Raw genomic sequence first — 16246 nt, 5'->3', positions numbered from 1 at the left:
TAAAGTATCGCCACATCGCATATTTTTCTAGTATCGGTTTGGGACCCTGAACTTATAAACAACGTCAATTTAACTTATCATCTGGATAAACTAACCTTCATATAATGATACTATGGCAAATCTAATCGACAAAGGAACGAAAAACGGCAGTGCATTCAGAGAAGCAAAAGAGGCAAACAGTTACTTATTTTGTAGTGCTGGTAAGTATGTTACTGTGACGGTGACAAATGAGGTCATATGCAAGATTCTGACATAGAGTCACACAAGTATCAGTACCCAAGCTCAATGTTATATCTCGCGTGTAACCCGTCGCCAACTGCATTAACTTCGGCGACCCTGTTTCTAATGACCCGTATCAGCTGCATGGCGTTGGGGTATAGAGCTCCACCCTTACAGGGCTGGTTCCATAACATCAACATTGTGTACTGAAGTATGTGTTTGGTGTATTCAGGGACCCATGTAATGTCAGGGAAATGCACTAAGGGATTGAAATCTTCTCACCAGGCGGACTAAAGTGGAGTTACAACAGCTTTTCACGTAATCACCAACAGTACGTGCACTGTGTGGCCCAGCATTGTGGTCCACGAAGACTGGCCTTGTGTTCAGAGGTTTGTGATCGAAACGTGGTGTAGAGCAACCATGTCTAGGATATCCACTGCACGTTCGAGAGTACTTCTTAGAAATACCAAGAAATACCGTTGTGTATATGAAGTGTTTCTGAGGCGATCCGTCATAAACTAAACAAATTAACTTTCGTCTGACAGTGGGCTCTTCAAACGACCTCAGATTCCAGTGACGTCGGGTTGACACCAAGCCAGTCGTGCTGCTTCATGCTCTGTGAATAACGACGGGCGTCTGTTAGGTCGAATGGTTGTATACCCCGCAGACCTGGGGCTATTTCAGACCGTTCTACTGGACAAACGACGATACACAACACCACGTGACATAAACGGATGAAGCTCTAGGAGTTTTCATTCGTGGTCGACCATAACGCCGACGGTCCTACACGTCAGTTTTGGCTGATGTTTTCTGGCGATAGTCAATGGATGACAACAACATACCAACAGCTTGGCATCTTTGAGCTGTTGGCGGATGAAGAGGGGCTCTGCTATGCGTGGAGTGACGGCAAACACCAAATTGTCAGTCCAAGTTTTAATAACCCATAATATTCTTTTCATGTACACACACACACACACACACACGCACACACAGAAGGCATGACACAACACGAAAACAGTGGTATCTCACAAACGAGCAGTCCGGCTACTGGCTTGCATTTACTGAGAAATGAGGTAGACAGTGGTTCTAGTATTCCCTTTACACGCTGAAGACCCGAGTTCGATTCCCCACACAGGCACAATGTGTGAAGCCCATGATCTCTCCCGTCTTGATGGTGCTAAAATGGTCCTTGTGAATGATTGCTTTTGTATGTTCTGCACTGCCACAATTGTATATAAGCAACAGCTAACGGGTACGACAGGTTACATAACATTTGGCAGTCAGTTCCATAACTGTTGCATTTTACAAATATCTTAGATTCAAACGAGTCTACAAAGTGCAGATGTTTACAACACACATTCTGTAGTCGGCATACCGCGTTCTCAAATTTAATGCAACTTGCAAAGTGATTTGTTATGGCTTGAGGATAATCAGTCAAGAAGCTGTTACAACAGACCTATACTGTCATATTAGAAAGAACACAAGCGTACAGGAAACATATTGATTTTGTATATATATAGTTTTGGGTAGTCAAGTGGTTAAAGTGTTCGCTCGTCAAATAGAAGACCCGGGTTTGTTTTCCTATATGGTACAATGTGTGAAGCGCATGTTTGGTGTCCACCGCCATGATATTTGCTAGGACATTGCTAAAATCTTCGTAAAACCCAGCTAACTCAAACAAAGCTCGAAATCGACATCTGAAAATGTCAGCGATGTAATCCACTCAGTCACACAAGCTGGAAGTCAGTAACACTGGTAGACATGTCAACATCACATACTTTGTGATGAATGATGAAGAATTCCGGAAGTGAAAATCCGACGACTTGTGTCATCTCTTCCACGGCGGTGTCCAGCAGTGACAGTTGCAAGGGGTGGTGTCACCAGGTACCGCCCTGAACGCCCTCTTCTGTCCACGCATGTGCAGTGAGTGAACTGATGTAATACTGACAATGATAACCATACACATGTGTCGAAATCCCTTCAGTTATTTTCAGACAGACAGACAGAAAATTTATTAAGTAAAAGGCCACAGGCCCATCATACAGTCATTTGCATATGGTATTGAATTTAGTGTACATGCTCTTTAAAAGAAGCATTTCTAGTACGCTGAAGTACATAGTACAGAATCATACTAACATTTTTTATAAGATAGTCATGACTTGTTTTCACAACATTAATAGAATTGGCATTTGGATTAAAATCTGTCAAATATTTCTGAATATATCTTACTCTTAAATCCGAAAAGCGTTCACACTTCAGGAGTACATGAAATTCATCTTCAATTTCATTTTTGTTATTCAATTTACAAAATAAACATAATCTCTCATTTTAATTAACTTTATTGTATCTTCCAGTTTCAACTGCTAACTTAAAATTACCACATCTAAATCTCGACAATGCAGATCTTGGATGTAAAGGAATATCAGAATGTAAACACCTGTCCACATTTAAGACTGAGTTAACACTCAGTTATTTTCAAGTTCAGTCAGCATAGACATTACCTTATTTTTGGCCTATGCGTTTCCTTTTACGAGCGTATATCAAAAGGATGTATTCTGAAATGTTTAGGAAGTAGGGACGAGAAGAAGGGTTAAAATGTGAGTGAGTATGTATCCTGCTTCACCCCTGGTATCCGTCACAAGTTGTCCAGAAAAGACGTATAGTAACATACTGTAATTACTAGTAATTATGGATATTTGTAAATTTGATCAATAATGATGTATTTATTCATTTACATACTGATAAAATATCAGTAATAAAAATGTCAATATCCCTAACTTATTTGTCCAGTATATGGTTTCTGTCACTAGCGATGTACCATGGTCACCAGCAGGTGATAAAGACATGGTCACCAACAGGTGATAAAGCAGTAGTACGTGTCGTATGACGGGCAGTCTGATGAAAGGTATCTCTCATCTCAGTGTATGAGCCCAGAACATTCAAACAATGTCAACATTCCCAGGAATACTGTGGACAATCAAAAGCAGCTGTTAAAATCACCAAGCGAAGTTTTGCGGACAGTAAAGTTTTGCTACTATTGCGCATGACCTCGAGACGCAAAATGGCGCCGGCGTAAACAAGTATTCCCGATCTATGTAAGATATGTGACAATGCGGTAATATCGCTATTGTTCTAATAAACACACAACAGCAGCAAATAAATAGGATAAATAAAAATATAAACAACATTATTGGGCACAACGATCCAGCAATATCATGGCGGGGCACACCAGAAATGCACTTCACACACTGCATCCAAGTGGGGAATTGAACCCGGGTCTTCGACGTAACAAGAAAACGCTTCAACTGCTTGGCTACCCCACCGCGCCTCAATATGAATGACATTAAGAGAACACGAATGTGCCGCGTGTGTGCTTGTTATGATAATGCAGTATCAGTGACATCAATAGTGACATGGACAAACACTTCAACCACTTTTCATCCAATGTGTAAATGAAATGCTGACCTTTCTAATGTATACGAAACGTTTTTCATTGACTGTTTGAGAAACATGTGTAAGATAAACATTTTATATCGAATGTTGTATTCTAACATGTGTGTTTGTCCTACCTTGGGGAATGATTGGTTTTTTGTTTTTGTTTTTTTTCTATTTAATTTAATTTATTTGTTTATTTATTTATTGGGTGGAGGGTTGTTTTTTAAGTTAGGTAATGTAGTTTTATTTGTTATTTCTAATTGAGCAGAGCGCAGATAATGAGTTACACTTGCAATACATATCCCGAATATACATTGTACCTATGACGATACATCGTACGTAGTATCGATAATCGTGATACATTATCTGCCGATAAATATATCGATACTTCAAATCCCGACATGTATCGTTGACCTTATGGTTGTTATTTTCACTAGAAATTAACGGTTATGTCAAAATTTACACTGTTCAAAGCATACGTTTTACAAGGAAACGATTAAAGACAGCATATATCGTCATATGTATCGAATAGCATCCTATCGTTCCAAGATATCATAATACGTATCGTATCGTGGAATTTCTGTATCGTCACACTTCTGCCGGTGTACACTGTAGTAGCATCTGTTTCTTGACATCCAAACCCGTGAAGGTCTACCCGGGGTAGAATAGGCCTTCAGCAACCCATGATTGCCATAAAAGGCGACTCAGCTTGTCGTAAGAGGCGACTAACGGGATCGGGTGGTCAGGCTCGCTGACTTGGTTGACGCATGCCATCGGTTCCCATTTGCGCAGATCGATGTTCAAGTTGCTGATCACTGGATTGTCTGGTCCAGACTCGATTATTTACAGACCACCGCCATATAGCTGGAATATTGCTGAGTGCGGCGTAAAACTAAACTCACTCACTCACTCACTCTTGACATCCATGTCATAACGACGTTATTGACCAAGAATATTAATCACAGGAGAATGACACTTATTTATCATTATTCCTATACATGTTTATATTTCTATTTCCCATAAGATCAAAAAAAAAATAAATAAAAATAAAAACAAGTGATTTTAGAGAAAAAGAAACAAGGCCACACGTTTAGTGCTTTGATATTCATAACGGATCGTCAATGGAGGGCTATAAAATGTCGTCGGTATGCAAAGGACTTTTCCAATGTCTAAAAAGCATGTGGAAAATCTATTATTGATATAAGTTCCGGTAACGTGTCTGCAGCTTCAAGCAAGTAGTATCACTCTTCGGCTTCCAGGATGGCAATGGCATCTTTCTTGGTGGCAGTTTTCTCATATTTGACTGTGGTTCGCGCTCTGTGTTATTACGATTTAAAAACTATTAACATTCTTGCCAAGCACCGTTATATCGCCGATGGGATATCGCCGTTTCTTATGAAATGTGTTGTCACCTGCGTCGGTCACTCTGCATGCCTGTCGGTGAAGTTCAACCCAGGCAGACCCGATTGTCATTACGTTATTAGTAACGGCAGTGTATCACACAGAGAACTCCACGCCTCGCCCAATGAAAGAAAGATCTCCCAGCGAGTGAGTAGATGCACGTGTCCTAAGTCCATACTTATTTCTGTTTTTCCATGTATGATGTCAACAATTATCTGAAATAGTTTTTATGAAGTTTTAAAACTCAGATCACTTGGTAATGGTATTTTCACTTGAATCATCAGCTTGTAAGGGCAAGATATGTTTTTGTCACATCGAAACATGAATGTTACGAAAATTTACATAATTAAGCTCTATTATATTTTACGCCGCAATGATAAATCAGATGGGATGGGAAACAAACTGGTGGCCTAGTGTATACTTAAGAAGGGCTTGTGTTAACCACGGGTCGTTGGAGAGAGCTAACACGCCAAAGAACTGGGTTCGATTCTCCACATGGAAACCGCGTTTGAAGCTCACTACTTGGTCTTCCACGATGTGATGTTGCTGGAATATTGCTCAAAGCGGCGTAAAACTGAATCCACTCACGTGCTACACAATGTTAAAGCTCTATTGCTGTCTGTAAAACTAATTGCTCTATCTAGTGAGCAACATCCCAGTCAGCAGGTGTAGCATGACAGACCACCAGTCAAGACACCTTGATGGCCTCCTAGGATTAACATAAGATTCTGGAAACAGAATACACAACATGACAAACCACAACATTAATAATAATATTTTAGAGGGTTGAGGTGCCTTATTAGATTAGCGGTAGCGCTGTAAAATTATCAAATTATCAAAAGTGAGTGCAACCTAAAACACGTCGCCGCATTGCTTTGATGAGTTGTTGTGTGAACCGTTGCCATTCCTGAAGAAGTCATTGCTCCAGTAACTGAGCGGCGACAGATTACACTGGCTGTTTTCGGATTTATCAATCCAGTTCCACAGGTGTTTTGTCGGATTTATGCCGGGAGAATATGTTGGCCACGGCGAAACAACGATGTTTGCGTCATGCAGAACGTCGTTCGTCAATCTTGCTGTGGAAGGTCTTGAGTTACCGCGTTGGTAGACAGTACCACGTGGTTTGCTGAATGCAAAACTCCATCCCTGTATCTTCGAGCCTTCAGGAATACGCACAAATCACTTTTTGAGATCGCCGCAGATCACACCCCACACCATGAAGCTACCGAGCCCGAAACGCCTGCTCGTCTGTAAACACGAGCCCGAACGTCATTACTGTATAAACAAAATCTGCTCTCGTCGGTGAGCATGACATGTCGCCTGTCACACGCCTGCCAACGTCGATCTCTTGTGAGCCATGTCAATTGACGTGTTTGGTTTTGAAGAGACAGATGGGAAGTGTCCACAGTGGGGTCGATGTGCTCGAATGTCATGGTCTCTTTATGAGACTGTATGTCACTTGATACGGAGTGAGTGAGTTGAGTTTTACGCCGCACTCAGCAATATTCCAGTTATATGGCGGCGGTCTGTAAATAATCGTACCCGTGAAGGTGCCGGGGTAGAATAGGCCTTCAGCAGACCGCCGCCATATAGCTGTAATATTGCTGAGTGCGGCGTAAAACTCAACTCACTCACTCACTGTAAATAATCGAGTCTGGACCAGACAATCCAGTAATCAACAACATGAGCATCGATCTGCGCAAATGGGAACCGATGACATGTGTCAACCAAGTCAGCGAGCCTGAGCACCCCATCCCGTTAGTCGCCTCTTACGACAAGCTGAGTCGCCTTTTATGGCAAGCATGGGTTGCTGAAGGCCTATTCTACCCCGGGACCTTCATGGGTCCACTTGATACGGTGTCTGTGTGCTGTCGCTGCAGCTGACCCATTTATCAAATGAAATGACCGGATGTGGCGATCGTGACCGGTGGTTGTCACACGTGGTCGACCTCGTCTGTCTGACGTATTGCCTGTTTGTCTTAGTCGTTGCATCAGTCAGTTGCTTGGTTGCAGCCGAAGGTTTTAGTAGTGACGATGTGGTTGGACCCTGTCTGTCTGTCTGTCTGTCTGCTTCCACTATTTTTAGTGTTCTTTTTACTGCTGTGTTGCTCACGTATATGATAGGCTGTGTTATACTGTCAGTATGCATGTAGCGTACTGTCTGTTCTGTTTGTTTTCGGTCGATTTGTTTCCTTGTTTCGACATTTTTCCCCAAAAGGATTAGTGTGGACGTGTGTGAGCCGTATGGTACTTTCACTTCATTTTCATTTCTGTGATTTTTTTATGCAATATGTTGCGGTGGAAAGTTTCTTTTGAGCACTAGCATATGTGTTGATCCAGAAGGGTGACTGTATATTTTCCACAAGGATAGCGTCATATATTCACAAGGACAGCGTTATATACTCTTGCGACAAAGGTGGACGGAAGGCAACTGGTGAAAAACAAACGGTTGCCATGGCATTGCTACAAAAGATATCTTTACAATATATGTTTCCATATTTCGGCTACAGCATGTAAACAACAACAAATATGCTTCATCATGTAAAACATTAAGGATGGGATGTTCAATAAAAGTTTTTTTTATTATCGAAATATATCTAGGCGTGCTTAATTATACGTTTTCTCAGAAAACACTTGTTTCGTACAATCCGAGATATATTAAAATATACAAGTATAAGCATGGTATGGTATTCATACTGGGTTATTTAATAAAGTCTCTTTGTCGGACAATGAGAATAACAAGAACATATTTGGCAAAAACCAAATATTACAACACAAACACCAACACAAACAACATCGTTGATCGTGACCACTGTGGGAACCATCAGATTTTCTGAACCCTTTATGACAATTATTTTGCAGAATACCAAGGACGCATGTGATGGAATGGTATGCGCAACGGATGAGGATTGCAGGGTTTCAAGAAAGGGCTACCCTGTCTGCATTGAGAAAACTAACTCTGAACTACCAGGTAAACCCTTTAGGGTACCCAATACTCAACATGTTCCTCCATCAGGCAAAGTAGCCGTTTCAGTATGTATAAAGTTGGACTGCTCCCTTAATCGCCAGTTACGTAAAATATGAGGCCAAGACTACAGAAAAGAACAAACCATTACTCAGCGTTTTTCTGATCTTTCTTTGAATGCATTTCATCTGAATTTCTGCTCATTGTGGCAAAAGCAACGAAACTGGATTAAGACGTTCGGTCTTTGTATATCGATGATCTGGTACCGGTCGATAATTGCAATTTCCTACTGTGGATTTATCAATCTTAGGTATAAGAAAACTAAATTGAATAGTTTATTCTGTGGATACAGATCCAGTGACAAAACGTTGTCCGCAAGGCTGCACGACAAGAGTGTCGACCTGATCTTTCTAATAGAACACTCTACACCATTCCTAAGATTGCAAAGACGAGTATACAAAGGGTGCACAGTAAAGGCCCAACAAAGGTTTCATATGGTAGACGTTCTATAGGTTTACGCATCAATGACAATGATCAAATTGGCGTATTTCCCCGTTTGAATTGTACAAAACTTATGGGAAAAAGAAAATGAACACAATTTTTGGTAAACTTGAATAAGTTAGAAAATCTTTTAGGCCGAAACGGTTCGCCAACACGCTGACTAATCATGCGCCCCAAAACAGCATCTTGGCTGTGTAGCAGCACGTAAACTTGCGAAAAATGGCAAAAGGTGCATCTCAGAGAATTTGCTACATGCTTGTCGATAACGGGAAAAAAAGCCCGAGAATCGGTGACCACATCTCTTAGCTGACAGAAAACCACCGAAGATATGGTACAGCTAACAGCGGAAGAGGGAGAGAGAGGGCCATGGGCATGAGGCAGATGGGCGCCAACAGCAGTCAAATAGCAAGGGCCCTGAACTGTACAAATGGTGAAATCATCAGGCAGTTCCAGACAGGCAGACTGGCAGCACACAAGACCACTGGCCACGATCTGGCAGACCACATCAGACGACCTCACAGGAAGACCCATCTGCGTATTTTTCATCTGTTCCACCGGGTCGTCACGGAAAAGGCGGCAACAACATGACGTCAGTCGACGTACCGTGCTATTGCGTCTACGTACAGCAGGTATCAGAACTGGACGTCTTCTGCGTGGAAGTGCGTCCATGAAGTGCATCCTTTTGGAGGAGACGGCATGATAGTCTGGGGAGGAATATGTGGGAATCAGTGTACACGGTTGGTCGTAATACTTGGAAGCATGAACGCTCAGAGATACAGAGATGACATTTTGCAACCATTTTCATTACTATTTCTTCGTCAGCAAAAACAGGGAACACTTCTGAAGCACGACAATACAGCGCAAATCGTCCAGAACTTCTTGAACGCCGAGAACATCAAAGTTCTTCCATGGATAGCACGATCACCGGACTTAAACGCCATAGAGCACTTGTGGGAGCATCGCAATCGCCAGGTGAGAAAACGATCACGGCCCCCAGCGAAGCAACAAGAACTTGACGACGTTCTCAGGAACTAGTGAAATAGGATTTCGAATGACGTCATTCGTCGGCTAACCACATTGATGAGACGATGAGTCTGAGTGTGTATTGCTGCTACACACTCGTTACTAAGGATGTGTATGCGTGACCAGAGACTTGATATTACGGAGACATTCCTTGACTGACTCTTGTATCTGTGAACTGTGCTGTTCCTACCCCTCTGTCCTTTACTTGACACGTGCTCTTCATCTGTGATGAATGTTTCATAGACATAGAAGAACGCTGGCTTCATTGAATGTACTATAACCTAAAACATTGTATATGTTGCTTTAATTTTATCGATCATTAATGAGGTCATTCACTTTCTTTTGCCCACTAATTTATGATGTTTTTGTGATATCATTTCTGGCGAATGTGATAATAGAGATGATAACAGATAGTAGATATTTCAGCTGAGCCGACAGGAATGCCCCATTGTTCAGGCCCACCCCCAACCCTTTTGAACGCAAACGTCAGTGACGGACCGTTGCTTGTCGGAAGCGTCCGGACGTACACATGTCACCATGGCTACCTGGATACGACAATTGACAAGATGACTGTCCAAACAAGTTGTCTGAAAAATCTTACTTGGAGCTCTGTACATCTTAGGTGCTCAGGTGAGCATGTTCCCTTACACAGCAAATATTTGAGCTATGATAATTCTGCTAAATACAGAAAACAAAGCTTTTCTATCCGTTGATATTATTCTTGAGGAAGAATTGACAGCAATTGGTCTGCGAATGCAAATGACTTCCTTCTTGGTTTTGAAAATTTCAACAAGACTAAATGTTCTTATGAGTAGCCGATGATCTGTTCACCTCAAGTCCTCCTTGGATAAAACTCTTCCGCTGTTTTGAAAACCTCCTTTTGGTAAAACATTGTATGCCATGAGGATTGGTGTGAAACTAATGCCATCAGCTGTACATAGTAACCCCATCATTTTCTTGTGTATTTACGATAAAAGAAAACAAACTGTTATTACAACCCAGAGACTGCTAAATATTGATTCGGGATGGGACTGTCATTTTTGTTGTAATCTCCGGTATATTTGATTTTATTGTCCTGATGCAAACAGCGCTGAAGACTTGAACAATACCTTTCAATGTACTGGATTGATGCAGACCTTGAGTGATTTCCCTTTGTGATTTCGTTTGGCCAAGAATCCTTCAAACAGAAATCTGGGACTCCCTACAAGAAACAACTCTTACTAAAGTTAACCTTATCTCCCATTCTTTATCATTACACTAGGGTTACATAAGACACTTACGATCACCTTGGTGCTACATGAAAGGATCCCTAGTCGTTTAGGTTGAAAGTCTGTATCACATGTTGACCCTATGCATTGAGGCAACGTTTTCCTCTACAGGACCATGGTTGCGGAAACACACCCCTTCTACCCGTTATCCAGTCTATGTCCAGCTGACCCCGGAGGAACTGGGGTTTATCTACGTCAATAAGAGTCTTATATTTCAAGTCAAAGCGTGCTGCGCCAGTTTTTACTTTGGCAAATTCTCTCCTGGAGGATATCACAATACCCTTTCTATTGGCGGCAATCGTAATCTATGGGTACGGATTAAGGGATGTCCTCGTAAAACTGCTGCGGGTGTTATATCCTGCTCTGTGTACACAGCGTTTTGGGTGAGGTTTGAGGACGGTTACATTTCAGTAGGGAAGGGGAACATTGTTGAGGAGGAGAAGATTGCTGAATGCAGAAATCCTACTTTTCGAGTAGTTGATGTGAGCATATCAACTTACAGCAACAATCCAGGATCGTGGCTGTTCCTGAAAAGAACTGGTTAGTTGTATGAGGTTCTGAAAATACATATTTTGTAAGGGTCACATTGTAGAAGACAAAAAGGGCATAATTGTGCTCGTATAAAATGATCCGTGACGTTTGGGATGAAAGTTCTTGTTAATTTGGACCTGCAGACCATGTAAGCCAAATATACAATGATTCCTGAAGGACAGTATTGAATTTTGCCAATAAGAATGTTGTTCTCTCTTGATTATTAAGATCTATATCTATCAGTTTTATCAGTTCAGAACTGTTTAGACTTTCGTTCAATTACTTTTCATCGTTAACCATAGTTTTCCAAGCTGACTTTGTTACCCCCATTTTTTCTACACACGATAATACGTATGATAACAGATAGTAGATATTTCAGGCGAGTCTACAGGAATGCCCCACTGTTCAGGTCCACCCCCAGTCCTTCTGAACGCCAACGTCAGTGACGGATCGTTTATCGTCGGAAGTGTCCGGACATACACATGCCACCATGGATACCTGGACACGGTAATTGACAGAACGACTGCCTCAACCCGTTGTCTGGAAAATCTTACTTGGGGCCGTGTATTTTTTATTTGTTCAGGTAAGTCATGTCCTCCTACAGAGTAGCATCATTAATAATCTCCAGGGTATACGTTCCGCTAAAGCTAGCACTCTAGATGCATCTACAACTGAGCCCAGTGATTTTATTAATTCCCTTTGTTGGTTTTTCGTCCAATCAGACGTCTACGCTAGAAAGGTGAGGATATCACAAGGCTTCTGTCATAACTCGCTTCCAATTCTTCAGTAAACTGTAATGTCATGATGCAGAGGGAGATGTTGCACATGTTTTTGAAGGTTTCAGACCTGTCAGTTTGACTTTATGCTCTTTTCTTCTAAATATGAATCACTCAGCGATCAAACCTTTGCGGCTATGGCTGCCATCTTTGTTGACACGGACAAGCTCGGTTGTAACGGCTTATCTGATTGGGTACTGTGAGAAGACAGAACCAGCAAATGGAGACGGTAAAACCATCGGGCCGTGTCAAAGATGCAACCAGAAAACTAGTGAAGATGTATCGAAACGTAAACTCTGGAGAGGATGACTGAGCAGATATTTTAGTGATGCATCTGTCTACTAAATGCAAGAATTGCTGGGGGTTTTATTGCCGCGTTTGGACGCACTCTTTTGACGTGGATGACCCAGGGGGAGCATGCAGCAAGAATAGTAGATATGGTCCCTTTTATTATACTAACATTTACATACCCCGAAATCCAGTTGGCCAGTATCCAGTTCAATTGCTCAAAGTCGTTTTGTCATTCCCTCGGTCAATGGATGACCATGACAAGGGGACATCCTATTTTCAATCTCATCTCCCTGGCGATCATACAGCTCTTGCTGCCTACTAGGCGCAAGGAGTTAATGTGGCTTTCCCCATACTTACGAGGTACCCATTCACAACTGGATGGACTGAGTTACAGTACTTTGTCCAAGTGTGCCCGCAACTAGGTGTTTACATGTTTTCACGCAACCACCACCTGGTCATCTACCAACGGATTCGCATGTTCCCTTAAGTGTACACGGTTGTGTACTGTGCACTAGGAGTTGTGCAACACTGAAAGAATATGCACAAAAAGGTTTTTACCAAGGTTTTTGCACCCAGTCACAGGTGGGCTCGATCTCGGCACGTGTACGCTCGCTGGATTACTACATGTAGCCTAGCGCCTTAGACAGCTCGACAGTCACTCCCCTTAAGACCTTAACTGGTCAAGCCGCCGCCACAGCTGATATATCTCTTATTGCTAGAGGTGTGACGATACAAATCACGATACGATACGTATCGCGATATCTTGCAACGGTACGATTCGATGCACATCACAATATGCTTTCCATAGTTTTTTTTAAAAAACGTACAGTTTTATGTCAAGTAATATTGTGAGAAGTAATCTAACCGCCAATTTCTAGCAAAAGTTAACAATTCTAAGGTCAACGATACATATCACGAAAAAAGTAGCGATATATTTATCGTCCGATCAAGTATCACGATTATCGATACTACGATATATCATCACAGCTCTAGCTGTTATACAAATTATGCTGTTCCAATAATTTCGTGAATGTGATGTTTGTTTAACTTGGTAACAGTGAACCTGAAATTTAAGTCTTAGAAAGCTCGAAATATAAACTCGGTTCAACAGAAATCCGGTCATATAGGTTGAAACTCAAGAGCACATGTTGACCCTTAGGCCACGTTTTCTTCCACAGGACCATGGTTGCGGAAACACACCCCTTCTACCCCTTTTCCAGTCTATGTCCAGCTGACCCCGGAGGAACTGAAGCTTGTCTACGTCAATAAGAGTCTTATATTTCAAGTCAAAGCATGCCATGATGCCAATTTTAACCTTCGCAAATTCTCACATAGAGGACATCACGATACTATTTCTATTGGCGGCAATCGTAATCTTTGGGTACGGATTTGGGGATGTGTTCCTGTAAAGGTTCACGATATTTTATCCTGCTCAGTGTACACAGCGTTTTGGGTGAGGTTTGAGGACGGTTACATTTCAGTAGGAAAGGGGAACATTGTTGAGGAGGAGAAGATTGCTGAATGCAAAAGTCCTACTTTTCGAGTAGTTGATGTGAGCATATCAACTTACAGCAACAATCCAGGATCGTGGCTGTTCCTGAAAAGAACTGGTTAGTTGTATGAGGTTCTGAAAATACCTAATTTTTAAGGGTCATATTGTAGAAGCCAAAGAGCATTATTATGGTCGTATAAAATGATCCGTGACGTTTGAGATGCTTGAAAGATCTCTTGAGGCCGTTTTATAGAAGCCGAAGTGCATAATTATGCTACTATTATTGAAATGATCAATGACGTTTTTGAGAGTGCTCACATAAATAGAAATAATATGCTTTTAGGTCATGTATTTGGTACTTTCACTAAAATTCGTTTTTTTTTCAAATGTTTTTGAACACATTTTAGAAAATCATCCAAAACAGATAACTTTGCGAAAAACGTATTGTGTCGTTTTTACCCCTCGAAATTTCATCCAAGTCAAAACTGACGTTTTTGGTGCAAGCTTAGAATGCAAATGAGATGTAAATGAGATGTAATCTCCATAGGTTCGCATACAAACTATGCTGTGTATATTTTATGAAAAAGCGTCATGCATCATTCATCCTTTATTTCGTTTGTCCTAATTGATGTACGAATAATTGATTTAAGGGTTTTTTCAGTACATGTTTATACCTGTACTCTTGTTGAAAGGTTCCTGTTTTCACGAGTTAATTCATGGCTTTAGTTGTCGATTCCACAATCGCAATGGCAACGCACGTGCATAGGCATCTTTCCGTCTAAACAGTGCTGCAGGTTATTGTTTGCACCCATTTAACGTAAGGTATATCATGTGTCTATATTTGTTGACTCAATGCATTTCTTTTGTTATCCTTTGTAAATATGTTGCAAAATGTATTTTGGATGATGATCACTCTACCAAATTAAAAAGGCGCGGTTGGGAAAATCGTAGATATTTTAATATTTGTTAAAACTACCTATTTTAATGAAACAATAAAGAAATAAACGCATTTCTATTACTGAGAGTGTTTCAGTTGAAAACATATAAGTTAAATAAACACGCATTCACGAACGATGATGTTAAATTTTGCTAATATGATATTTGTTCTTCAGTGTAAATGTACGCTCATTCGCCAGTGGCTAATGATTTTATAAATGTTTCGTGGAATTGCCAGGAGTTTGGAGTGTTAAACATTAAAGAAACATGAAAACAAATGATCCTTTTTAGATTTTTCTTGAAGGTCGCATGCAACGTAAATCACGACTCTGCAGATTCTGATAAAGGACAAGGAATGATAAGGGTGGTTTTTGGACCACCAACAGAATTGGCTGAAAACATGTTATTTGATTAGAGACAAGTTAGTTGTGCATAAAAATGCTATATTTTATATGATCTGAGGTGTAATTTCACAGCAGAGGGACCCAAAATGGGTTTTATCAGTTCCCATGCAAAATAACTAGAAGTCTGAAATATCAGTGTGCAATAATGGCTTATTTACAACTGTCATTTTATTTACATACAAATTACAGCAGTTTTACAACAGGTAGTCATGCTGAAAAATATGTCAATGTCATAATGTTTTAACCTCAAGGGGCCCAATTAGGGTTGCAGAACATTGTTAATTCAATTACTTGCCAACTGTGTCCCCCAAACTCAGTCCTTATTCACAGCATCCTTTGCAAATGTAATCCATGGGTCAATTTTACAACATGTAAGCATGTAACATGTAACCAATCATGTTGCACTAAGAATCACAGGGGCCTGTTTGGGGTGAAGCTTCATTTTGGGCACAGCTTCATTCTAACTAGTAAGTGTTACAAGTCAGCACTTACAACCACTTTTTGCATATATACAGTTAACATGTCAATCATCATATGTTATTACAATAGCAAACCATGTTGTACTAAAAATCACAGGTCTTGACCTCAAAGTGGCCCATTTCGGATGAAATTTCTTTGTCAGCGCAGGTTCATACTAAAACCATGGAAGTGTTAAAGTCAGTATTCAAAAAAACTTCACAGAGTAATTATTCACAACTTATCCACTTTAAAGATATAAAACATCCACTATTACTCTTCATTCACACAGTCATCAATCTCAGTATCTGATTCACTCTCAAGAACTGCAGTATTCAAGAGTGTATAAACCTAAAGTAGATCAAAATGTATAAAATATGAATTTTACAATTGGGAACAAAGGCAACTAGACCGACCTGAAAAGGTGAATGGTCAGTGTCTTAAGAAACGATTTACAAGATATTAATTAAAGCTTGTTTCAACAGTGTTGTAACATAGAATGCCAAACTTGAGAAAAAAAAGTTACAATGTTTGGATTTGATGTGAAA

Source organism: Haliotis asinina, chromosome 11 (assembly GCF_037392515.1).
Source record: "Haliotis asinina isolate JCU_RB_2024 chromosome 11, JCU_Hal_asi_v2, whole genome shotgun sequence".
Classification (NCBI taxonomy): domain Eukaryota; kingdom Metazoa; phylum Mollusca; class Gastropoda; order Lepetellida; family Haliotidae; genus Haliotis; species Haliotis asinina.
This window is presented reverse-complemented; position numbering follows the sequence as displayed.